Raw genomic sequence first — 19102 nt, 5'->3', positions numbered from 1 at the left:
TCTATGTCTTTTGGTTGGAGCATTTAATCCATCTACATTTAAGGTAATCATCGATATGTATGATCCTATTACCATTCCTTCTCTTGTGTTTCCTGCCTAGAGAAGTTCCTTTAGTGTTTGTTGTAAAGCTGGTTCGGTGGTGCTGAATTCTCTTAGCTTTTGCTTGTCTGTAAAGGTTTTAGTTTCTCTGTCAAATCTGAATGAGATACTTGCTGGGTAGAGTAATCTTGGTTGTAGGTTTTTCCCATTCATCACTTTAAATATGTCCTGCCACTCCCTTCTGGCTTGCAGAGTTTCTGCTGAAAGATCAGCTGTTAACCTTATGGGGATTCCCTTGTATGGTATTTGTTGTTTTCCCCTTGCTGCTTTTAATATTTTTTCTTTGTACTTAATTTTTAATAGTTTGATTAATATGTGTCTTGGTATGTTTCTCCTTGGATTTATCCTGTATGGGACTCTCTGTGCTTCCTGGACTTGATTAACTATTTCCTTTCCCATTTTAGGGAAGTTTTCAACTATAATCTCTTCAAATATTTTCTCAGCACCTTTCTTTTTCTCTTCTTCTTCTGGGACCCCTATAATTCAAATGTTGGTGCATTTAATGTTGTCCCAGAGGTCTCTGAGATTGTCCTCAATTCTTTTCATTCTTTTTTCTTTATTCTGCTCTGCAGTAGTTATTTCCACTATTTTATCTTCCAGGTCACTTATCCGTTCATGGCTTTCTAGGTAAGTGTTGTTGACCATGGACCGTGAGGTTTTCAGACAAGGAAACTGAAGCTCAAAGACTTGAAGACGTAACCCAAAGTCATACACTTAGAAATTAGCAGGGCTGGGGGTGAAGCACAGAGTTTTGAAGTCCTGTGCTCTTTTCACAACCCCACCCTCTGGACTGGGTCAGGCCCATACTGCACCCTGCAAGGAAGACTGAGCTAGTGAAGGATGATTATGTTTGTCATTCAGGAGGCCTTTACTCTGTGCCTCATTAACTAAATAAAGCAGGTCCCTGGGTCCCTGTGTTAATCATTCACCAGAGGATTCGGATCTGCATCAAAGTTTGACAGTCACTCTGCTCAGCATGTTTTGTAATCTGGAGAAAAATGGATTGTGTCATCCCATACGACCTTCACCTGAAGGAGGTGAAAAGTTCTGTTAAGGACAATAGATGGAGCACTTTCCCCCATTCAATTTTTTGGATTTCCCTGTGGTCAGAATCAACATTATTTCAGAGTGATTTACTGTTTTGTTTCTATCCCAGTGTTTTCCTCATCTTTCAGCACATGTTGCCTTCTAAGCCCTGTAACCATATGAACTTCTTGTCATAAACCCCTTTGATTGCATCAGGTTTCAGTGTCAGCAGATGGGTCGATTTCTTTCCCTTTATAGGCCTTTTATTATAAGTCAGTACAACTCAGTGGAATTCACCACCGTGTTGGAAGAGCATGAGCTGTATCTATAATCTGAGAAAATTACTCAATGAACTTTACACAGAGAAACCAGCAACATAGAATATTCACAGTGCTGAATAAAACATAATCAGATTGATTTCTCTGGAGATTAGGGCAGCACAGAGACATACAAGCCAACAGGGAGATGTCAAAACACATACCAGGAAGTCCAGATACCTCAAAGAGAGGTCACGGAAGGTGTGGTAGAGCAGGAACCATTGAACACTGGAAATAATTCCCAGTGTTGACCAGCTTCAGGATTTGAAGTGAGTATCCCTGGCTTTGAATCCTGGCTTCACCACTTTCTAACTCCAAGGCTCCAAGTATGTCATTTACCTCTCAAGCATGTGTAATAGACATAAACAATCAGCATAATACCCAGCATAGTAGATGCCCAATGAAGAGAAGTTCCTTTCCTCCCAGTTATGGTCCATTCAAGCCACAAATATTTATTGGGCACCTACTATGTACTAAGTATTATTCTAGATATAGTAGTGAAGAAGAGCCCAGGTCTCTGCCTTCAAACCTTTAGAGGAGGAGTCAACAGAATTATAAATCAGAATGTAATTTGGAAGACTGATAAGTGCTATGAAGAAAATAAAATGTGGTCATGAGACAGAGTGACTACAAGTGTGGGGAAGGGGATACTTCTTTAGCTAAGGTGTTCTGGGATTGCCTCACTGAGGAAGTGGTAGTTAGCACCATCACGGATCATAAGAAAAACACCAAAGCCATGGTTAAGCCACTAACTCAACACATGACACTAACCAAATCATTGAAACTTGTTAGGTCTTGGTTTCATCACCTCCAAACTGCAGAGGTGGAGGAAATCTATGGGGCTTCTGTTAGTACTGAAAGTGGGTTTTGTCGGTTACTTTCCCTGTGTTAGGATATTATGCTATGAGTGATTGTATAAGAACAAGAAAAACAAAATCCCTGAACCAAACTACACTACAGTTATTTCATTCTTTCATTCTCTGGTTTTTTCAAAAAGTTTTTCTTAACAAAGATAAATGAATAAGTCCTAAGTGAATGACGATTAATTAGTGATTCCTTTTAAAACGTTCAAATCATCACAATTCCTAGGGATTACATTGCTGGAAAAGACAAGAACCACTGTATGGCAGATTTTTAGAGATGAATTGTGTGAGCTTCCCAATGACTTCATGTGTGTCTTCAAGTCTGAAATTGCACATATGTCAGTGGAGCCAAGACACAAAGCTGCCAGAAGTTGGCTGATCCAACATTCTATTAGCCAAGAGTCATGTGCATGGCTTTAAGAAACAATCCATGGTCTGAAATGTTTCCTTTCTTAAAATTGTGCAGCAGACCTCATTTGGGGCTGAGACAGCAACCATCCAAAGTGAAGGTCACAGTGCAGATAACTTGTACCAGAGGAGTCTTTGTCTCCCAATCCACCAAATATTTGTGGTCAGAGTATTGTTGGCTGGAACAATCCAGATGATTGTCTAATTACTCAATTTTGCTGTTAGCACCATGGTGTAAACCCCAATTATGGATCGACAACTTTTGTATGCATGGCAACCTAAAATGTACAGGTCAATGTTTTTGATTCTCAAATACTGATATTTGGTGTTTAATTTATAAAAATGTGATCTCTCCAAATTGCAAACACATTTTTAAAAATGATTTTGCAAACAAGGTCCAAAGTTAGAATCCAAGCACTGAAAAATAAGAGCAAAGAGGATAAGATTAGGCCTTTGAATTTAATTAACTGGTAGTAGAGAGTTATGGGCAATTCAGGGATGCTCCTTGAAGCTCTAAAGCTATTGTAAGCAGTGAGCTGCTGTCCAGTAGGGAGAGCAAGGTGGGAGAGAACTACTATTGTATACTCACTATTTTATTTTTTTATTTTTTTGTCTGCGTTGGGTCTTCGTTGCTGCATGTGGGCTTTTTCTAGTTGCGGAGAGCGGGGGCTACTCTTTGTTGCGGTGCACAGGCTTCTCATTCCAGCAGCTTCTCTTGTTGCAGAGCACAGGCTCTAGGTGCGCAGGCTTCAGTAATCGTGTCTCATGGGCTTGTTGCTCTGCGGCATGTGGGATCTTCCCGGACCAGGGCTCGAACCCATGTCCCCTGCATTGGCAGGCAGATTCTTAACCACTACACCACCAGGGAAGTCCTGGGTACTCACTTTCAATGCAAATGATATTCCAGCATTTTACGTACATTAGCTCCTTGCCACAATCCAAGTATAGTGTGGCTATGTCTCTGCTTATTTTACAGATGAGAAGCTGAGGCTCAATGTAGTTAAGTAACAATCAAGTTCACTGGCTAGGAAGTGGAAGAACTACAACCTGAAACTAGGGCTGCCTTACTCCACAACCAACCAACTTGCCACTCCACTACTCTGCTTTAGAAGGATAAAGGGCTTTTTATTCCCACATGCAATGCACATTCTATTTAAATAAAAAAAGAATTTACTGCAAGTTTTTAAGTGTTGAAATGGCCTCCTGGGGAAAAGTCAGAGGATTTGTCATCTTTGGAGAAGAAGAACTACTATGTATGCTATTTTAATGACATTTTTCTTTATTAATACTAGAACCAGATATATCGACCAATAAGCAGTAAAGATTTAAATGATGTTCCTGGTAGTTATGGTGTTGCTGGCAGTTTCTTGGGCTTTATCAGATTCTATTAAAACAGGATTGGTTATCATATGTCTGGTATAACTCCAGAAGGGTCCTTCCCCAAGGGGAAAAGATGGACAAAATGATTCCCCAAGTTCCCTTCTAGTTTTTCCAACCAAAGACTAAGTCTGCATCCAAGCAAAGCAAAATGGTGGTGATGGGTTAAGTCCAGCCACCTTACTCTCCCTTTCCTGCTCCTCACCGATTGCTTTGGGTGGAGTGATGTCCAGACTTTTTGGAAGAAACATAGTCTCTATGATCACAGGCTCTGCTGGCCATTTTCCCACAATTAGATTGGGGACTTAACTCTGTTCCAGTTTGTGCCCAACTAAATGAACACCATTCCAATGAATCTAGTATCTAACTTGAGTCTGTACTTCCAATGCTTCAGAACTATAAATCAGGACCAAAGTCACATAAAAAATGGAACACTGTTGGAAAGCAGGAATGTCTTTTAAAATTCTGGCTATTATGTGTATCAGTTAGGATTGCATTTGTCTGTGAGTATCTGAATGCCCAGTTCCTTTCACGTGGAAGGGGCTTATTTTTCTCACATAAAAAGAAGCTGAGAGGTAGGTGATCAAAAGATGGCATAGCTGTTCAGATGTCACCAAGAAACCAGGCTCCTTCTATATTCCTGCTTCACCAGCATTAGCATGTGATTTACATCCTCATGATGGCAAGACAGTTGCTGTATCTCTAGGCAGTGAGTGCATATTCCAGACAGGAAGGCAAAAAACTTCTTGTCAAACCTTGGCTTTTTATTGGGAAGGAAAGCCCTCTTCTGGGACTCTCTGTGTGCATCTTATTGACCAAACTGTGTCAGATGGCCACCTGTAGCTGCAAGGGACTCTGGAAGCTTGTGTCTTCTGTTTCCAGTCTTCTATATAGAGAAAGGCAGGGAAGAAGTTGATTGGGGTGGTTCGTTAGCCGGTCTACAGTATTTGCCAAAATATGCTATAAATTCCTATTTTTGAAAGCAATAAATTTGGAATTTGATACATAAATAGAACTACATTACATAGATATTTTTAGCTGCATTTATTTTAATACTTAATTGTGAGCATGAAAATATTTTAAAACAAGTAATAAGAAGTAGGTGGGGACAGGATTCTACCTAAAGTACTACAGAGTAATGGAAAGAAGTGGATTGGACATCAGATGAAGGTATGGATTCCAGCTCTATACACCACTAGGTGTGGAATGTCTCTGGACCTCATTTTCTTTATATCCAAAATAAGAGTAATAATAGCTACCCATAGAATTGCTTTAGAATTAGATTAGATACCATATAAAGAGTCTGACAGATAATAGACATTCGAGAAATAGTAGTTCTCTTCTCTTTTTGCTTTGCACCTTTTATTTGGCAAGTGCAAAAACCTTCATAAAACCAAATTCAGCCAAGAGCTGACAGTTGAAGAATCAACCCTTTGACTCCAAGAAATTAGAACAAAGCCCCTGAATGGTGTGTAGGCTTTCTTGATCAGCACACACCAAGATTCTTTCATTTTGGGCTTCACCACATTATCTTAGCAAACCAGACAAAAATGTCTAAGCAATTATGTTTTTCAAGCTGCATCATATACTTCAAAGTGCCATCTGCTTATGACATGTTACAAAACAGAGTCAATAAAGCCATTTGGTGACATTTTAAAAAGTGACTTCAGTGTTTGTTACCAAGGGATATAATTCTTAGAATTTGTGCAACTTGTTCTGTGCTGTTGAGATGTGAACTGAAACCTTCACGGAGACGTTCAACCGTTTCAATACATTATCTTCATCTTAACCCAGGAAGCCAAGTTTTAAATTGAGTTTCTTTCTATTTTAATTATCTCCTCATGTCACTCTGACCTTTCCAGTCAAAGATGGATGACTAAAGCTTATTACCTCATAATCACCATTGCAAAATTAAAAATGGAAACAAAACAAACCAAAAAGAGATCACAGAATCAAAATCTGGTCATCAGCCAAAACCTCATTTCTGCACTATGGTAAGGTGGGAAAAAAATGATAGATGTAATTCAAAGCCATAGATTATTGTTCACGTATGAATTCTGTGACCTTTAGCAAGATATTTAAACTTATTCTCTGGATCTTTACCTGGAAAAAGGAATGAACACACGTGCCCCACCCCTCTCACCTGGTTGATAGGAAGGTTATTGAGATAATGCAAGACCTGCTAGTCAAAATAATGTATGATCTTCTCAAGTCTATTTTGTATTTCCTACCTATTACGGTACAGTTTGTACCACATTGTAGCATGTAATGAATCCCATAACCTTCTCAGACTTCCATCTGAATTCTCACCTTATTTTTACAGCCAAACTTTCTTAACAAGAGACCATTATCTTTCTCCACTCTCTTTTTCATACGCTTAGTCTGAACTTAGCCACTTCTTCCTGGAGTGTAGCACGTCAGACTAAATATCCAGCACTCTGCAGGCTGACCACTTTTTCTGTCCCCAATGCAATCAAATTCATCTCATTTTCATTGGATATATGTATATTTTTTCATTTTTATTGGAGTATAGTTGACTTATAATGTGTTAGTTTCAGGTGTACAGCAAAGTGAATCAGTTATACATATACATATAACTGCTCTTTTTTCGATTATTTTCCCATATAGGCCATTACAGAGTATTGAGTAGAGTTCCCTGTGCTATACAGTAGGTTCTTATTAGTTATCTATTTTATATATAGTAATGTGTATATGTCAATCCCAATCTCCCAATTTATCCCTCCCCCCCCTTACCCTCTGGTAACCTTAAGTTTCTTTTCTACATCTATCTAAATATATATTTATTTATTGAATCAGGAGTGATCCAAACAGACAAAAATCTCTTCCCTTTTGGAGATCACATGTCAGTCCTCTGGCCTCCCCAGGCCAGGCATACTGATAAAGACACTGATAATATCAACAATCCAGTGTCATGCCCTCTCCTCTTTCTGAGCAACTTCTCCCAAATATCTCTGTGCTGTGCCCACATGTGCTCCTGAATTCCTTTGCGACAGTCCTTATGCAAATCATGGTCCAAATCACAGTCCACTATGCAAGTCATGTACCTTAGTGGTGTCATCTTGAGAATGGTAACTTTCTTATGAAGAATGCAATCTCTTGTCTTCCCAAAACTGATCATCTCCATGCAGCCAGTGTTACTAAGTTCTGGGCAGAGATGGAAAGAAAGTCACCTCTCCATGTTGAGCCACCTGGTCCCAAAGTAGTTGTGCTTGTACCCAAAGACTCAAGTCTTTACTGGAAATGTCTTCCTGAAAAGTTTTCCTAGAAACACTGCTTTCAGTCCCTGACATTAACAACTCTCTCTATAAAGCCTCAAAACCAGAACAGAAAAAGTCTCTACTCCCCACTGTCTTTATATATCCCCCTCCCTATTCAGACACTTGTGCAGACACATCCCCCAAGACTTTCACCCTTAATTGTCAATCTCTAATGTCTCATTGATCTTGGCTAGACCACTCTAGAAACCAAGGAAATCTGGGAAATTTATGGCAAGTTTTGAGCCTTCAAACTGATATAGTTTGGAAATAGTCATCACCACCTACTCCTAAGCACAGAAAGGCCGGGCACATATGGATGCTTTCAGAAAGTGGTTTCTGAAGAGTTGATATGCTTTCTTCACCACTTTTTGGTCCTATGAGATGCCATTAACCTACAGGTTTTGTTTTCCTTGGAAGAACAGAGACGCATGGTGGTTACAGGTGGGTCAAGGGAGCAAAGTCAAGGTTATTTCAAGGATGGAAAGAGACTTGAACATTTGTACAGGCTGAGAGAAAGCAGTCAGTGGTGGAAGTTGAAGATACCTGAGAATTAGAGAAGGTCATCTAGGTAAGGCAAGAGGTGGGTGGAAACAACCACCAAGGGGGAAGTCTTGGTTTTAAAAGATCATGAGTCTTAACTCACACCTGTTTCCACTGAGACAGGCAGGAAGTGAGTGAGGATGGTTGGGAATGTGAATAAATTAAGGCGAGAAGGGAAATTGAGGGAATTATGATGATGCTTTTTTGTTTTTCTCTAGGAGGTTGAAACTGGGGTCATTGCTTAAGATAGGACAGTGAGCTGGTCAAGTGTGCACAGCAAGCACCCAGACTAGTTCTTGTCATAGAGTAAGTAAGCACGAGAAAAAAAAATTATATTCCCTTCTTTTCCCCTGACAGATTGAAATTTATAGCAAATGTTTATCTTCAAAAGGCCTCATATAAAAATAGCTAGCATGACATCACCCATATATTTTGCACTTTAAGCGAAACACATGAGTCTTCCTGAAACTTTTATTTTAAATCCTGAACTATAATGACCTCTCTAAACTCATCTCAGTTTTGAAAATAACTTGGCCCAAGTGCAGACTGTCAGAGAGGCCCCCTGACCACACATATGCTCTCTTTGTGACCCACAAGTCTGGAGAATGTTCTGGAACTTCTCCAGCAAAGAGGTGTGTGTAGGAGGAAAAGGGAACTCTTGGAGCTTTTGATTTTAGTGCTGTGACAATTGTTGCAGACATGACGAATGAGGGAGATAATCTAAAACATGGGCCGTTTGCATGTTTGGCCTTTGAAGATTTTAATAAGCATCAGCTTTCCTGGGCCAGATCAGGTTCTTAGCTCCCAAATGTTTCAGATTTAGACTGTCTTCCTTTGATTATTTAAAATCCTAAGGGTCAGTTCAGGGAAGTTTCGTGCTCAGACTTGTGGGCAGCTGGCGGGTGAACCAGAGCAGGTAGTGACCTCTGGGGGAAGCTCCAACTTCTCCTTCCCTGGTCCTACCTTCCCTCTCCCACATCACAGTGGGAGGAGCACAGATATGGGTGGACCGGGTCTAGATTCAGCCAGTGTTTCAGGAATCCCCAAACAAGAATTCTCTTGTGAGAACAAGGGTAAAACTTGGGGGTTTCCTGAACAGTGGTTTTCTCAATCTCTGTCTCTGTCTCTCTGTGCCCCCTCCCTCTCTCTCTCCCCTCTCTCTTTTCCCCTTTCTCTCTTTCCCTCTCTCTCATCTCATCTCTTGCAAATAAGTAAGTACTGGTCTCTTTGGCTTGCCTTTTACGACTTCTGGTCACTCACAAAACCAGTACAGTCACAGGGAGGCAGGATTAAGTATCCACAAAGTGCCTGGCACTATTCTAGGCACTTGAAACAGAGCCATGATCAAAACAAATTCCCTCCTGCCAGAGTCCAGTTGAGGGATAGACAGACAAAGAAAACACAAAGATGTGTGTGTGTGTGTGTGTGTGTGTGTCAGAGGTGATGAGGACCACAAAGAAGGAAGTGGGGTAAGAGAGGGCAAGTGTGCTGCTTTAGACAGGTGGGTCAGAGAAGGCTGGGGGCAAGGAAAGCTAACATTTGAGCAGAGACTTGAAGGCGAAGAGGAATGAGCCACAGCAGCATCTGGGAGAAGAGTGTTCTGGGCTGGGGCGTTAACAAGCAGGAGAGAAAGCAGGATTGATGACTCTTGGCTTGTTGCAGGAACAGGAGGATGCCAGGTGGCTGGAAAGAAGCACATGAGGTGGACACGTGAGGTCAGAAAGGAGTGGGGATCCAGAACCTCTAAGGCCTTTGCAAGGGCCTTTGAGCTTTATCCTGAGGGATTCTCGAATCTCTTCCTGGGTTTTGAGCAGGAGAGTGACTGACAGGTTCAGACTTAAATTCTGTAAGACCACTCTAACTGCTGTTCGGAAAATGGACTGTAGGGGTGGCATCATCCCCGCTCTAGCACTCAGTAGACTTTCCAGGACTATTGTGGTTTCAACACCAGTAGCAGGCTCCCTTGATAAATAATTCACAATAAAATGGACATACATTAAAAGTTTGACAATCTTCACCTTATGGATTACATTTTACATTATGCTGCTCTGCCTAAGAACAGACAAAGCCCATCATAACACAGTAATAAAATGTAATTAAGATGACTAAGGACATTCTATTTGTGGCATTTTATTTTGCCAGTGAAAAAGCTCAAATACCAAACTGTTATTTCAAAACCAGACCTAAAAGCCAAAGGAAAAAGCTGTCTGTTTGTCTTTGTTTTCCCTGGACCTGCCTTTCCTGGCAATCAGAGTGATATCCACAGAGAACATGAATGATATCTGTGTCCCAGCTCAGCCCACCAGGGTTCTGGGATCCTTCTCAGGCATTTGTGACCAAAGCACCAGCTGTAACAAGATGTTCCTTTACCTGGTCTGTGTCCTGTGCATGAGACCCTTCAGGTGGCCATGTGAAGGGAGGCTTACTACAGAAATTAGCTAAATGAAGACTTAGATATGAGCAGTCATGGGTCCCAATTAAATATTGTTTATCAACATTGCTAGCTTTGATTTAATTATTTCATCAACACATACACGTCCCTAATACTCACCAGACACTACTCTAGATGCTCAACACTCGGCCACCAAAAGCACAAATGAAAATACCTGACCTCATGCATCATGGGGAAAAAACATGGTAGAAAAATAAATAAGTAAAACACACAATGTTGACAAAAATAAAAACAAACAAACAAAAAACACACAACCTAAGAGTTGTAAGATATATTTTATTCGGGGAACTTACTGGGGACTATAGCCCAGGATACAGCCTCTCAGATTGCTCTGAGGAACTGTTCCAAAGAGGTAAGGGAGGAGCCAGGATAGAGAGGAGTTTCTTCTGAAAAAAAAAAAAATGTAATCAAACATTAAAAGAGTACTGCTAACCACAAAAAAAAAACAGACATCTCAAGTTAATGATTTAGGTGCTTTCCTATGTATGGGAAGGTGCGAGAGTCTGGCCTTTTTGAAGTCATTACTTAGATACGCATCTTAACTATCTAGAGCCAGTGTTCTGTTTTTCTTCATCCTGAATCCCCTCAGGGTGCACTGTCTGGGGTGCTGCAGTGGCTGAGGGCTTGATGGCAGCAATGTCCTTTGTTTACTGGAATGGCAGGCAACCTTCTTTCTCTACTGAAGTGACAGGAAACATTTTTTTGTTCACAATAGTATGTTAGATAATGATACATGTAATGGAGAAAATAAAGTTTAAAAGGGTACAGAATGGTTAGATTTGCAATGTTAAGAAGAGTGGTCAGGAGAGGCCTCACTGGCCAAGTGAAATTTGAATGCAAACTTAAAAAAAAGTGATAGAGCAAAAATGATGATACAGGTACAGATATAGATGTAGATGTCAGTGTATAGGTATAGGTATTGGTGTGACTGTAGATAGAGGTAGGTATGTATGATAGAGAGAAACGAATGTAAAAAATTAATAAACAGAAACCTCAATAAAATAAAATTAGGAGGCAAGAAGGGGGAGTTCTCATGCCCTGTGATCAAAGACGCCTGTTCCTTCCTGGCAAGGACTCGCCAATAAAAAGCCATGAACTCTTTGTTTACCAGAGCCTCAACTTCCTTTCCCCTTCAAAAAAGCATTCTCTTTCCCCTGCCATGTGGGGACCTGCATGCAGCTCGTCATGGTTTTGTAGATGACAAATTGCAATTCTCTGATGATTCCGAATAAACATTTTTTTTTCTGGAGAAATTACTGGAAGACTATTTGATTTAGGTCAAAAAGAGATGATAATGGTAGAGAGAGATACAGGTTTAGATGTAGATGTACATAGATGTACGTGTAGGTGTAGGTATAGGCAGGTGATATAGATATAGGTATAGATGATTACAATTCTAACTCCAATTGAAATGTGTGAAGATTTTTCCCCACAATAAGAAATTCTCTGTGACACCAGCTATGATTCTGCTCCTGTGCCAGCTGGGTGTCCTAAAATTCAACTCAACTCAGACTCTCTCTACTCAGAGATAGCATCAGATCCTACATGTTAAGCGCTGTCTTACAAGGCTGCCCCAACTTAGATGTCAATCACAAGTCCAGGTTGGGGCCTATGCTCCTCACAGAAAAGCTGTAGATTAGACGTTCCAACGACCAACTCCTTGGGTTTGATTAGTTTGCTAGAGAGGCTTACAGAACTCAGAGAAATACTTTACTTACTAGATGATGATTTGCTATGAAACGATATAACTCAGGAAAGGCCAGATGGAAGAACTGCACAGGGCAAGATACGTGGGAAGGGCACCAAGCTTCCATACTCTCTGAGGGCACCACTCTCCCCAAATCGCCACGTGTTCCCCAACTAGAAAGATCTCTGAACCTTGTCCTTTTAGGTTTCTATGGAGGCGTCTTTACAAAGGTACGATTGATTAAATTATTAGCCATTGGACTGAACTCAATCTCTAGCCCCTGTCCCCTCCCCTGAGGTGGGGATAAGGGATGGAGGCAGAGGTTGGGACATGGGACCAAAAATTCCAACCCTCTAATGCAAGTGGTTTGTTCCACTGGCAACCAGCCCCCATCTTAGGAGCTTTCCAAAAAATCACCTACTTAACATAACAAAAGATACCTTTAATGCTCTCATCATTTAGGAAATTCCAAGAATTTTAGAAGTCCTGTGTCAGAATCTAGTGGAAGACCAAGTATATACTTCTTATTATATATATCACAATAACATAGACAGAGACAGAGATTGAGATAGAGACACACATCTGAGGGAAAAGCTTTCCAGGCTGGAAGAAAAGTGTGTGCAAATATCCTGTGGCAGGAATATGCTTCAGGAGTAGCACAGGGACAGTATGATTGGAGCCAAATGAGTGAAGAAGAGAGGAGACTATGAGGTAACATGGTGGGGAAGAGCAGGCCTGTGGCTCCTTCTAAACCTTCAATTTTCACTCTAAGAAGGGTCACATGGACCTCTTATGAAGGATCAATCAGGGAGTCATAGCATAACATTTCTCTGTTGAGTTCCTTCTCCAAGGGCAGGAGCAAGAGGACCAGATGGATGTCATCACAATAATTCAGGCAGGAGACACTGTTGAAAGGGACAAATGTGGCAGCGGTAGACATGCTGAGCAATGGTGAGATTCTTGAGATAACATTTAAGATAACTGAGATAACATTTAAGGAGAGTCAGAAGGATTCTGGGAAGGAAGAGCATCAAGGGGTTTCCAAGTTATTTGGTCTGAGCATCTGAAAGAATGTTTTACCAATTAGTGAGCTGGGGCAGAGCAGGGGCAGCAGTTGAGGAGGGAGACAGGAGCTCCTATGTTGGACACGTTAGGGTCATGGCATCTAGTAGACACACACATGAAGATGTCTAGTGGTGGCTGGATGTGAGTCCAGAGTTCAGGAGGAAACTCTGAGCTGGAAATAGACATCTCAAGCCATGTGACTGGATGGGATCACCAAGGGAGAGGGTGTTGATAGAGAAGAGAAGGGGTCTGGGGACTGAGCCTGGGCTTCCAACACTTACAGGTTAGGAAGAGAAGCAGGACCCAGGAAAGGAGGCAATGAAGAAACAAAGAGGCAAGCAGAAAACCAAGAGACAGTGGCTTCTCAGGGATGAATGAAGAAAAAAAGGAAGAGCCATAGGTCAACTACCAAGAAGTCTGAGAAGTGACCACTGATTTAGACATGGGGTTGTTCATGACTTTGACATAGGTGATTTCAGTGGAGTGGTGGAACAGAAGCCTGACAGGGTAGGTTTGAGAGAGAATGGGAGGAATGAAATTGTAGATAGTGAGTAGAGATCATTTATTCAAGGAGTTCCCTAAAAAGGGGACCAGCGAAATGGGGCAGTGACTGGAGGGGATGTGTCTGGAGAAGGTAACATATTAGTAATGTATCTAGTAAATATAGTAATATGTTTTACTACAAAACTAATTTACTTTATATATTCCTATACATTATTGTATGATTATGTATGTATATATTTTACCACATACATAATTTCTATTCCTATATAATGTATATATTGTGTCTATTACACTATCACAGGAACTCTGAAGCCAGGGTATGTGATGGGTTTTCTAAGCAGATACTGGAATCACTGAGAATTATGACAGTGGTGTTGGAGAAAATGACAGGAACCAGGAGCAGACATCTCCAAAATTGAGGGGCATGATATAGATTAGTAGATGACTGGTGGGTGGCATGGACTAATGACATGAGATTCAGTGCTGGAGGGATATAAAGAGGCAGGAGAATGAATGATCTGGTAACATCAGGGAGGAGCTAAGAGGTGACCAACTTCACCTCCAGGCCCAGTGGAATGAGGAGCGAGGGTAAGAAAGAGCTACCACTTGAGTGGGCTGCAGGAACAGAGATGTCCCCAGAGGAGACCCAGGCTTCAGTCAGAACAAGAAAGTGAAAGAATATCCAGAAAGGAAGATGAGGATACAGAGGACTTTGCTGATATGAGTGGAACTTCAGTTCCAAGAGACACCAGGGAGGGACTTCTGGTCCACCCCTGGAAAGGGCGGGAGCTGGGTTGGGAAAGGGGCCATCAGACTGAGAGTCCACAGGATGAGTGATGACCTGGGAGCTTGAAGGACATGCACTGGCATTAAGGGTGTGATGAGGCTCCCCCGAGAGTCTCAAGGCAGAGTGGTGGTAAGTGAGGCTGTAAGTGGGAAGGAGAAGTAAGCTGGGGTCTTCAAGAACTGTGACAGGTCTACAGAGGCTTGGAGCTGGGAGAGTGAGAAACCTTACCTGGAGCACCCAGAAAGCTCTGGGGTGCCTTCCTTGCTCCCAGTATAGATTTTCATTAACTATCTAGAGACGCCCAGGAGCATTGGTAATCCTGGATTATAAAGCATGAGAAAGTTGAGGAGGCAGGAAAGGAGGCTGACAGGGTCAGCAGGGGCAGGTTATGGAGAACTGTGCATCGTGCTGAGAACTTCGGTCTTTATCCCATAGACTTAGTCTTTGTGATGTGACAGGGCCCTTATGAAGATTATGGTCTTACTTCCACTCCACATAACCCTCTGCATCCATTCCACCTACAACTTCAGGGAGTTAGGGGTTTACCAGTTGTATATATCAATGTTCAACCAGAGAAACAGAACAATTAGGAGATAATATATATTGAGATGTATTGTGAGACATTGGATTATGGAGTTGTGGAGATTGTCTAGAGAGTCTGAAATCTGTCGGGGAGACCTCCAGGAAGGGCAGAGTAGAATTGTCAGGGATGAGCTGATACTGAGGTCTCTATGTGGAATTTCTCCTTTATGAGGGAAGCCTCTGCTCTGTGTTTAAGATCTTTTAACTGATTGAATCATGCCCACCCAGATTAGCTAGGAAATCCTCCCTTACTTAAAGTTAACCAGTTACAGATTTTAATCACATCTATAAAATACCTTCTCTGCAAAACCTAGACAAATGTTTGGTGATAAAATAGGGACTGAAGTCTAACCAAGTTGATACATCAAACTGAGGATGATGACATCAATGTACTCCCTAAAATCTATAGACCCATGGTAGGAGTTCCTTCTGTGAGCAATGAGGAGTCCACAGAGCATTATAGGGAGAGGAGTAATATGGTCCACCTTGCACTTCAGAAAAATCAAATCTTTGGGCTTAAGTGGTAAAAATTCTTAGGAAGGAATTTGAGCTAACAGTACTATAAATAAAAATGACTTGCTCCAGTGCAAATCCATGTGAATTATAGTTTATCTCAGTGGGAAATAAAGCAAGTTGGAAAGAACCCCAAAGAAAAGTTATTCCAAATTCCCCTGGATATTTCAAGAAAGGAAGTATTTGTCCAGTGTGCAAGAATTTTTAAGTAATAGTTCAAAATTCCCAACAATTACCCCTTCTTCCACTAAACTTATGATTAATGAACTGACAAATATTTATGGGCACCTAATCAGTACCCCACATCCTAATGAAAATAGGAAAAAATATAATTAGCCACTGTTCCTGCCTCTTCCGCAAGAGGCAGTTTCTTTGGAGAGGCTATCAGCTAGCACTCTCTCAATTGAAAGTGAGAGAACATCAAAATCAAGATGCTTCAAAGCAAAAAAAGGGGAGGAGGAATTCATTAATGCATACAACTAAAGTCTGGGGTAGATCTCCAGCTTCAGGTTCAGTTGGATCCAGGTACTCTAAGAACATAGTCTGAACTCTGTCTTTCCGCATCTCTTTGTTCTGCTTTTCTCTGAGGCGGCTTCAGGGTTGGTCAGATCTCTTCTGGCATTAGCAGAAAGGGTCACCAAGAGCTCCAGGCCTACATCCTAGAGCAGTTTAATTCCAGCAGAAAAGTCCCAGGGTTGAGTTTCACTGGACTCCTGTAAGCCACTAGCCTTCTCATGAATGAATCATTGTGACCAGAGCAATGGAACAACCTGGAGAGGCTGAGCATGGGTGGAGAGAGAAAAAGGTCCCCAACAGAAAATCAAGAGGTTGTCCCAGAAGTAGGAACAGATATTGGGTAGACAATAAAAGGCAGGGCCCTCTACAGGAACATCACAATTCAAGATCCAGAAACCAGTGCAAGTCAGAACAGAGCTGAGAATCCCATTGGACATCCTGCCCTAACCTCGAGGCTCAGTTTCCTCATCTCCAAAGTGGGGCTAATAACAAAACTTACTATGTCTCATAGCTACAAGTATTATTAAAAGTCAAATGCAATATATGTGAATATGCCTTATAAATAATAAACCATATGCAAATAAGATATGATGAGAGCCTTAACCATGGGGTGAGGTTCGAGTTTGTGCTGCAAAGGGGAAGCAGGGAAAAAGAAAGCTAGCAGGAAAAAGTATCACTATCTGGACAAAGTTACCCCCAGGAGAAGAGAGGTTTGTTCTGTTCTATTAACATAGTTAATACAGGTGATCCTTTGTGTTCAGAATTTTCATCTGAGAGAATGAATTGGAATAATAGTAGTGAGAACTATAAATTTATTGCTTAATAGCTATGTGACTTTGGGCAAGGTTTTTAATATCTCAGTTTCCTCATCTGCAAAGTGGGATAATAGCAGTACCTGTCTCATAAGATAACTGAGGATTAAGTGTGTTAACATAGGTAAAGCACTGGGCATGTACTAAGTGTTCTATAAATATTAACTATTGCTATCGGTCCTCAAAATCATCTGAGTTAGTAGCTATTCTTATTCCCATTTGTTTCTGGATTTAAAAATTGATGCATAGCGCTTCCCTGGTGGCGCAGGTGTTGAGAGTCCGCCTGCCGATGCAGGGGACACGGGTTCGTGCCCCGGACTGGGAGGATCCCACATGCCGCAGAGCAGCTGGGCCCGTGAGCCATGGCCACTGAGCCTGCACGTCCGGAGCCTGTGCTCCGCAACGGGAGAGGCCACAGCGGTGAGAGGCCCGCATACCGCAAAAGAAAAAAAAAATTGATGCATAAAGGAATTAAGGAGATAAGGTAAGATTTGAACCCAGATCTGACATACTTCAACTCTCAACTTCAATATGGCCTCATAAACACAGGCAGGCAAAGAAGGAGACATGGGACCAGAGAGGGAAGGAGGGAGGGAAAAGGCATTTATGATATCCAGGTTATTGCCTAGACTTACTTTAAGCAGGAGTAAACCAGGTATTCTAGAATATTCCTTTAGCCTTGGATTGAGTGATAGTAATCAGAATGGCTTTGTTAGAGAAAGTTTTAGCCAGCACCAAAAAAGAAAACTGAAAATTCTGGGAATGTGCCATAGATACCACATTGCACTTAAGCGTTCTTTTATCAAAATCCCTAAACTCTCCACTCCAGACATGGAGAAACCTGACTTCATTTACTGCCAGGAGACTGAGATTGCACATTCATCCCATCGTGGTCCATGCCCATGTGTATCTAGAGGCACGTACCTTGCATCACCTTGTTTTCGCCTCACTGCAATGGCCCCAGCATGGATACAAACTTCATGTCAGCTCCACCATACAGATAAGAACAGAGGGGCAGAGCCCATATGTGAACCAAACCTTCTCTCCCAAACCCAGTGCTTCTTCAGTTTCTTCACAGGCATCTGTCCAGGAGAGCAGTCCAGCCCCAGGGTGCTAGCCCTGCCTTCTACAATCCACAAGCCCTGAGGGACATCCCTGTTCATCTGGCCCCTGCTCAGACTCTCCAGGAATGCTTAGAGGCAGGCTTCTTTCTAGGAGCATGGAGTGAGGCCACGAGGCTCCCAGGGAGAACAGATTAGAGGGTATAATGGGAGAGATGTCTAAGCCAGAAATTCCTTGTGAGTCTGCTTTGTCTCCCTATGAACATATTTCCTTTCTCCATCTCTTAGCAAGAAACCACAATAATTCTCATATTCTAAAAAAAAACATCAAGAGTGTTTTCAAGAAGGATTTCAGTGAAAGTGTCGGGGTGGGAGGAACCAGAAAAACAGGCGAATGCCAAAGCCTGGGAGTTTGCTAACCTCCAACAAGGAAGAATCATAACAATTGCAATAAAAGCCCAGAAATAGACTGTGAATTTGCCTGGAGACACTGTCTCCCTAACTGGACACTCCTCTCACGGGGCCACTCTGCAGTACTCCCCCACAGTGTCTGTGAGAAGGCAGGAGGGATAAGACCCCCTGGGAAAGCTGACACACATTCTAGGCCAGTGGGTTCCCAACCCACACCTTCCCCAGAATCACCTGGGAGCTTGTTAAAATGCAGAATCCCAGGCCCTACCCCTAAAGATCCTGATTCTGAACATGTAGTGTGGGGCCTGGGCATCTGTGGTTTTAAAAGGGTCCCTTGGATATTCTGAGGACTGGATGAGTTAGAGAACCATCACTCCAGGTAACTCCCACACTGTGTGACCTGAGGCAAAGGAGGTACCTCTCTGAGCTTGTAGCAGAGAGAGCTTTCAAGAAATCGTTGAGTTGACAAAACTAGACAGCCTGACGCAGAACAGTAGGGGAATGCCCAGATGACTCAGAGTCCTCTCAGACCACAGAAACTCAGATGCAGGGGCAGAGACAGACACTCACTGAACACTGTGGAGTGAAATAGCATGTTGTAGAAAACAGATATGTATGGATCCCACTTTTTAAAGAAAATTATCTCAATATGTGTAAATGTTTGTGTAGAATTTACCAAAAAAGTGTGGAAGGATGTGCACACAAGTCTGTTAATGGGATTCTTTGAGGACGAGGATTCAAAGGAGGATATTTGTGGAAAGGGATTCACATCTTTCTTTACATACTTCTATATTGTTTTAATTT

Source organism: Mesoplodon densirostris, chromosome 1 (genome assembly GCF_025265405.1).
Source record: "Mesoplodon densirostris isolate mMesDen1 chromosome 1, mMesDen1 primary haplotype, whole genome shotgun sequence".
Taxonomy (NCBI): domain Eukaryota; kingdom Metazoa; phylum Chordata; class Mammalia; order Artiodactyla; family Ziphiidae; genus Mesoplodon; species Mesoplodon densirostris.
Note: the sequence above shows the minus strand (reverse complement) of the source record.